Raw genomic sequence first — 7,856 nt, forward strand, 5'->3', positions numbered from 1 at the left:
CCGCAGAATCAGACCTGCAGAGGCAGCATATATTAGAATTATCAGATGTAGACTATAAAATACTTACGTTTAGTGTAAGTAACTAAAAAAGAGTATTAAAAAGAAGCTAAAAAATACCTAGCATAGGTGTGGAAAATGGTACAACTTTGGGAAATTATTTGGCAGTTTTAAATAATGTCAAAATATACCCATTCAGCCATTCTACTCCTGGCTATATTATATACTTAAGAGAAATAAGTGCATATGTTCACACAAAGATTTTACTCATAATCACCAAAACCTCGAAAGTCACACAGGTGCCCTTAAAAAAGAATGGAATTTTGCAATATTTACAACATGGATGGACTTTGAGGACATTGTGGTAAACAAACCAATCCCCAAAAGACAAATGCTGTGTGATTCCACTTTTAAGATGTACTTAGAATAGTCAAAATCCTAAAGACAGAAAATAGAATGGTGGTTGCCAGGGGCTGAGGGGGAACGAAGGAATGGGGACTTACTGGTTAGTGGATACAGGGTTTTAGCTTTGCAAGATGAAAAGAATTCTAGAGATGGATGGATAATGGTGATGGTTGCTTGACAACACAAATGTACTTAATGCCACTGAAATGTACATTCAAAAATCATTAAGGGGCATCTGGGTGGCTCAGTCATTTAAGCCTCTGACTCTTGATTTTGGCACAAGTCATGATCTTATTGGTGAGATTAAGCCAGGTGACTGGCTCTGCACTGATAGCACAGGGACTGCTTGGGATTCTCTCTCTCTCTGCCCCACCCCCTTCTCCTTCTCGCTCTCAAAAATAAGTAAATAAGGGTCACCCAAGTGGCTGAGTTGGTTAAGCATCTGACTGGCTCAGGTCATGATCTCCTGGTTTGTGGGTTCAAGCCCTGCATCAGGCTCTTTCCTGACAGCTCAGAGCCTGGAGGCTGCTTTGGATTCTGTGTCTCCCTCTCTCTCTCTGCCCCTCCCTGCTTGTGCTCTGTCTCTCGCTCTCAAAAATAAATAAACATTAAAAGGAGCAGGTATTAAAACCTGAAAAAAAAATAAGTAAACACTTAAAAATCATTAAGATGGTAAATTTTATGTTATGTGTATTGTACCACAATAAAAAATAAGTTGAAGAACAAATATATGTATGTACATAAATAAATAAACAAAATACCAATGATAGAGAGTAGTATGTGTCTCTTGCAATCTACTTGGCAAAATAAAAACAGCTACACCCTCTCTCTCAAATATAAATATTGACTGTATAAAACATCAAGCTTCCAGTATAATTTATAGGACTAAAAGTATAGAACTAAATATGGAACAACAGTAGCACATGGGTAGGTTAGACTGGTGACCAAGTTAAAGCACATGTGGATTACACAATTTTCTGAAGGAAGGCAAAGCTAATGGTCCACTTTAGAGTTTGGAAGTTAAGTATGCCTGACAAAATGTCTAGGGTCACCACCGAAGGAATAGACACAGAGTATTACTTCAAAATTAGTAAAAGAGGAAAAAACAGAATAAAAAAAAAAACTAGGATGAAAGGTAATTAAGTTACAGTAAAACAGTTGGTTAATAAAAACTGTAGTCAGTGGACAGGTCTTTAATCCGTGGTATGCAGCTCTAACGGCAGTGCGCCACTAGGCAGAAAGAGCCCTGCTTTGGGACATTAATCTGGTTAGAAAGTAGCTGAGAAAACATGGAAAGTGTCATCACAAGAAGTGTTAGAGAATCTGTCATTGGCATTCTCTTCCTGGAGATGGAACACAATCACAGAGCAATTCTAAATAAATACTTAAGTCACGGGAATTTAAAAACTGATGTCAAAACAAAAGTTTGAGTTTCTGTTTTTCACAAAAATTTCTGAGAGTGTCCATCAATTATGATGCCAAAAGCATGGTGAGGAGTAGTCAAGTATTTCACCATCAAGAGTTAATCAGGGTTGACAGGTTGATACAGAGAGTAACACATTTCAAAGCTAAGATTTGGTACATGGTTTGAAACTTATGAAGGAAAGTAATAGGCCTTGTTGATCCAAAACTATCCTCAAGGTACAAAAACTTCAAGGGAGTTAAACTATTCTTTTAACACCTTTATAATCAGATTGTTGATGGATGGAACAGAGCATGATAAAAGATATCCTGTTGCTCATTCCGTTTGTTCCACTAACAAAAAATTCAGGAATGAAAGATCAATTAAAACTTGAAAAAAATTACTGGAAAATTTCGGAAAGCCAGAAAACAATGGGAAATGCATTTGTATTCGTGTAGTTTTGTCATAAATATCTACTTTCTGGTGTCATTGTCTTTTGTAAACTATGATCTGATTACCTACATCTCAATGAGAAAAGTAGAATTATCCAAAGTTGAAAATATCTTATTTCTGGAAAAACTGTGTCTACCAAGGGCACTGGGAATCTCAGTGGTGTAAGAGGGTAAGTACTTTGAGTTGGAAATCAAAGAGAAATATAAAGAGAACTTACAACCAATTTAAATTGATTTCAACAAATAATGCAAACTTCCTGTGAACGTTGGGCAAGTTGGTCAACTTTCAGTGCCAGTTTCCTTTTCTGAAAAATGGGAATAAATCATCGAACCTGCCGTACAGTTGATTGAGAAGACTCAATGAATATATGAATGTAAAAGGCTTTGAATTGTGCCTAGCACATAGCAATCATTTAGAATTATTAATAAAGTCATAAAGATGGACATTGTCCTCCTAAATTACTCATGAGATACAATGAGGCAACTTATGGTGTGATCATACCAAATTCTCAGTCCGTACAAGGGTCCTGCAGAAAATGCCCCAAACTGTCCTCATTAAGCAGACGTTCATGGGTGCCATGGGTATGGTTCAGATCACTGGGAGGCTCCTACACTGAATTATTATGAAAGCTGTTTTGAATAAAATGCATAGCTATGTCTACACAGGAGCTTGACACAAGTGAAAGACGCAGTGTTGTTGCTACAACGTTTACAGAGGATGAGCCAAGAGCGTTGTACACACATTGTCATGCACGTCTTGGGGATTTAATGGTGTTGGGATTGTCGGGATATGGAAGAGCTCTGCAGTGATCTCAGTCTGTCAATTCTTTGTATGACACCATTCCTGCGTCTCTGGAAAGCTGGCAAATTTTCAAAACATTTGTAAGCGGAGTGAAGTCATAACCTACAGGAAGCTCCAAGGTTGTTGGAAACACATCGGCTTGTTGGTTGTGATCGAGGGACTTCTGCAGATTGTTCAAACATGAGAAGTTGTTTCAAGCTATTCTTGAAATGCGCTGGTGGCTGGTCCAGTGAATCTTGGCTGACTTTGGTTTCTAAATTTGAATTCACTTTTTGTTCACAAATTTTAATTCTTTAATGTTTATTTTTGAGAGAGAGAATGAGCGTGAGTGGGGTATGGGCAGAGAGAGGGGGAGACACAGAATCTGAAGCGGGCTCCAGGCTCTGAGCTGTCAGCACAGAGCCCAACATGGGGCTCAAACTCACTAACTGTGATATCATGACCTGAGCTGAAGTGGGACGCTTCACCGGCTGACCCACCCAGGTGTCCCAAGTTTACAAATTTTGACTAATTTTAAACAATGGGCCAAGCATTTTTTCCCCAAAGAGCTTCTAATTGAAGCTACAGACGTTTTTCTCTTTGCCATCAAAGTCAGAAGCAAAATTTCATGATTTATCATCTGAGAGAAGCGATAAATATTTCAAAGCCATTTGGGACAGAACAGAGAAATGATGCCAAAAAAGTAAATCCCAAAGGTTTCAAAGTAGAAAAAAATTGTTTGGAGGGGAAAAGAAATTCATGGTAATTCACGTAGTATATTTCCCCTACTACATCAGATGAACAATTTATGATAAATGTTTATTTCTAATAAATAGCAGCTGTATTACTAATTTGTGTTTTCAAAAGCCAATAATAGCACAATGAAAGACGTTTCAGAAACACTGTTTTGTGGAACAGTATATTCAATGAAGAGACAGCTAAACATGTACAGGAACTTTCGGTGCGCTTGCCTGCCGGGCCCGCACCTCCACACCCTCCCTACTGCCCAGGGTGAACAGCGTGGCCGCACTGCTACCACAGATAGGACTGAGGTGGTCACCACAAGTTTGCTGATGACCTCGATTTGGGCTGGGCTCAAACAATGAGATTCTCTCTCAGGTCTTAGAACTAAGTGACCCAGAGGGAAATGACACTCGGTAGTGGGCAGAGGGGCAGAGAGCACAGCACAGCAGGAGGTGGCAACAATGCGTGGAGTCCCTGAGGCCATCATGATGTGTACCCAAAGGCCTATTGTACTTAAAGTTAGGAGCACAGCCTGTTGTGGAACTGCTTCACCTGTGTCTGTCTCCCCCTTCGCAGCTCTTAAATCCCTGAGAGCAGTCATTATTTTCCTTATTTCACGTTTCGCAGCAGTGCAAGGTCACCAGGTTCCTTACGAAACAGATTTATTAGGATAAAAGGACAGTTAGAAAATCCGGCCAGATGAAGGATGTAATGAGTGTGGAAGGTAGTGCAAGAGAAGACTGTCAGCCCCTTACTGGACCCCCAGAAGGTGGCCAGAGCATAAGTGGTATCAACTGCTGGGAAGAAGCATGGAGGGAGACCATGGGAAAGCCCTGAGAAGTCTCTGGAGCTTGATGTGGAGGATGGGGCCTGATAATGTAGACGCTCAGCCCCAGGAGGGCAGCTCCTGGGAGCCCCAAATCCTCAGCCAGAGTTCCTCAAAGACGTCTGTCATCTGGCCTCATTCACTCCTCTCTAATATACCATGGGGCACCCAATTAGTTTGTGTCCCCATCCCACATGCCATGCCCATTCTCCCCCTAGTGTTCTTGCTTACAAGACTTCTGCCACCTAGCATGATTTCTTCCTCCCTACCAATCCCAACCATGCCCAGTCTTCAAGGCTTGTTCTGGTCTCACTTCCTCCAGGCAGTCCTTCTTACTTTCCCTCCTCTAAAGACGGCCCTTTGGAATCTTCAGACCACCACTTACATTTGCATCCGTGTAACTTAGGAAAGGCATGGAGCAGGAGCCTACGACTCTCTGGGACTATGGCATGAAAGGAACAAGGCAGCCACTGCCCTTGGTTCCCACACCAGAAATTCAGGCCCCCCCCTCCCTCCCTTTTTGCCTCATTCCATGGCCCCAAAGAGAAGGGAGAGTCAGAAGAGGTTCCCTTCACCCACGCCCAGTCTGGTTTCCCGGTACTCCTCTTCTGACGCTCAGGGAGCCTCTGGTTTCAGCTGTCCTCCCTCCTGCCTCTGCATCATCACAGAGATGCTTCTCCCACATAGCAGCCCACCCACTCATCGCTACCCAGCCGAGGGAGACCGGTCTCTGCCCCATGCTGCAGCAGCCTCCTGGCCCACCAGCCCTGCACCTGGTAGCCAAGTCTCCTTTAACAAGCACATGAGTGCTCAGGTGCGGTGAGCCCAGGAGTCGAGGTGAGCTGGGGCAGGCCTCTCGTTATCCTAACGAGCTGCCTGGCAGCACTTCTGGAGACCCTCTTCTTTCTCCAGAGATCAGACTTTGTCGCCTCCGTCGCACCAATGGATTTGCTTTGCCCTTCCCACCCTGATGTCACCTGCAGCTCTGGCCTCAGTCTTGCTGCTCCCATTCCCTGTCTTCTGGGAGCCTGGCTCCAGTCCCTGACCTGATGGCCTCAGTGCCGACACTGTGATTGGCAGTTCAGAGGTGAATAACAAAAAAGGGCAGAGCATCATGCCAAGCCAGGCTTTCTCGTGCTGCGCTGGAAGCCCCATCTCATTTCCTTCGGTGCAATTTGCTTTTCTTCCAGGAAGGCATCCCTGACTACTCTAAATCTAAATCCCCTGGCTCTGCCACTTCTCTCCAGAGAAGTCTGAGGCTCACAAATGATTCTATAACATGTGTTCACCTTTTGGATCTCTGTAAGACCTTTGTAAATATATAGAATGGTGTGATCGTACGGCATACTTTTCCAACGTCCAACAGATATTTACTGAGCACCTACTATGTGTCAAGCATTGTACTTGGTGCTGAGGACAAAGCAGTGGGCAAGACAAACGTGGTTGCCCCTCTCATGGAGCTCAGCATGGGCCACATTGGGTGGAGTAGAACAAGCAAGCAGACATCGATGGGATAGTGTGAACGGTGTTGTGTGGGTGGCAGGAGGTGTTTTGCAAGCTCAAGGCAGGAGCACAGTATCAAAGATGCCAACCTTCTCTTGTTCTACCCAAACCCCCATCTTAGGAAACTCTGGCCCAGACAGACCTAGTTTGTACTGTGTGAGCCTGCTGCCCAGAGCCCCTCCAGTCCAGAGTTTATCAGATCAAGGATGGACATGCACTGCATGGGGCCAGCCCATGTCCTGGCCGGTGACCCATAAAGGGGCTCACTCTCAGAAATGGGAATAAGAGATTGCAGTTCAACGTGGGCCTAGGCCCTGTGGACAGGACTACGTGCACACTGAAGTCACAAGGGTACAAAGAGGAAGTGCGCTGGGAGACGGAGAGGGGAAGGGAGCTGATCAGCAGAGACACGTGGTGGGCCCTGGAGGGGAAGGCTGGGGGCTCCCTTTCTCACTCACCAGATACCTCAACAGTCACCCACATAACCCCCAAACAAAGGAGACCCAGTGAGGCCCTGGAGCCAGGCGTGAGCAAGGAGTGGGATAGGCCAAGAGAGGCTGCCAGGGATATGAAGATGACGGAGACTTAGCTGCCCAGGAGAGGAGAAGGAGGGTGTTTCCTGCAGGTAAGGACATTTGTCATGGTGTGAGTGAGATCTCCAGGGGATATAGGCCATACAACTGCTCTCACAACAGCATGAGTAAACAGTAGAAATGTAATAGGAATTTTTAATTTAATTTTTAATTTTTGAAATTTAACTTATTTTAGAGAGAGAGAGAAAGTGCACGTGCAGAGGAGAGGAGCAGAGGAGAGAGAGAGAATCCCAAGCAGGCTCCACTCTCAGCGAGGAACCCCATGCAGAGCTCGATTCCATGGGATCTGGGATCATGACCTGAGCTGAAATCAAGAGTGGTACACTTAACCGACTGACCACCCAGGTACCGTGAAATTTAACAGAAATTTAAAAGAGCAGAACTACATTTGCTTGGAGCAGAATAAATCTGTCTTTCCTTCCTTCCTTCCTTCCTTCCTTCTTTCCTTCCTTCCCTTTCTTATCACTTTCTTATTACCAAGGTAATGTGCATTCACTGTGGAACAATTTGAAAATACAGAAAGGAAAAAGGACAAAAACAAAACAAAACAAAACAAAACCAAACAACCTTTTCAAAGTCCTACCACTCAGATATCATTGTTTAAAAAATCATACCATTATTAATAATAGCTAATATTTATTGAGCTCTTTCTAGTCACAACACACTGTTCTAAGGCTTTCCATGCACTGTTTTATTTAATCCTCTTGACCCTGTGAGATGGGTACTCGTTTTTACTCGACCTAACAGATGAGGACACTGAGACACAGTTTAAGCAGACGGTAGAATTGCAACTTGAGTCCAGGCAGGTGATAACTCAAGCAATAACCAGTGTCAAAATTTGTGTGTATAATATTTATGGTCTTTTAAAGAAGATCATAAAGTAACATGGACTCCTTTTTTCTTCTTTCTACAAATAGATGTTGGGAAAATTTCAAGTAACACATAGTCATAGTTTATACACTTAAAATTGTTCAAGTAATATATTTGTGCTAGAGGAAGTAAAAAGTACAAATGATTTTAAAGAGAAACACAAAAGTCATTTGTAATGCTACCACCCAAAAGACCAGTGTTTACATTTAGGAGTCTATCTTCCATTCCTGGAGTGAATTTAGGATTAGGAACATAGCTACAGCTCTCAAAGCAAGCAACATCA

This window comes from Hyaena hyaena, unplaced genomic scaffold, assembly GCF_003009895.1.
Source record: "Hyaena hyaena isolate Hyena2069 unplaced genomic scaffold, ASM300989v1 scaffold_591, whole genome shotgun sequence".
NCBI lineage: Eukaryota > Metazoa > Chordata > Mammalia > Carnivora > Hyaenidae > Hyaena > Hyaena hyaena.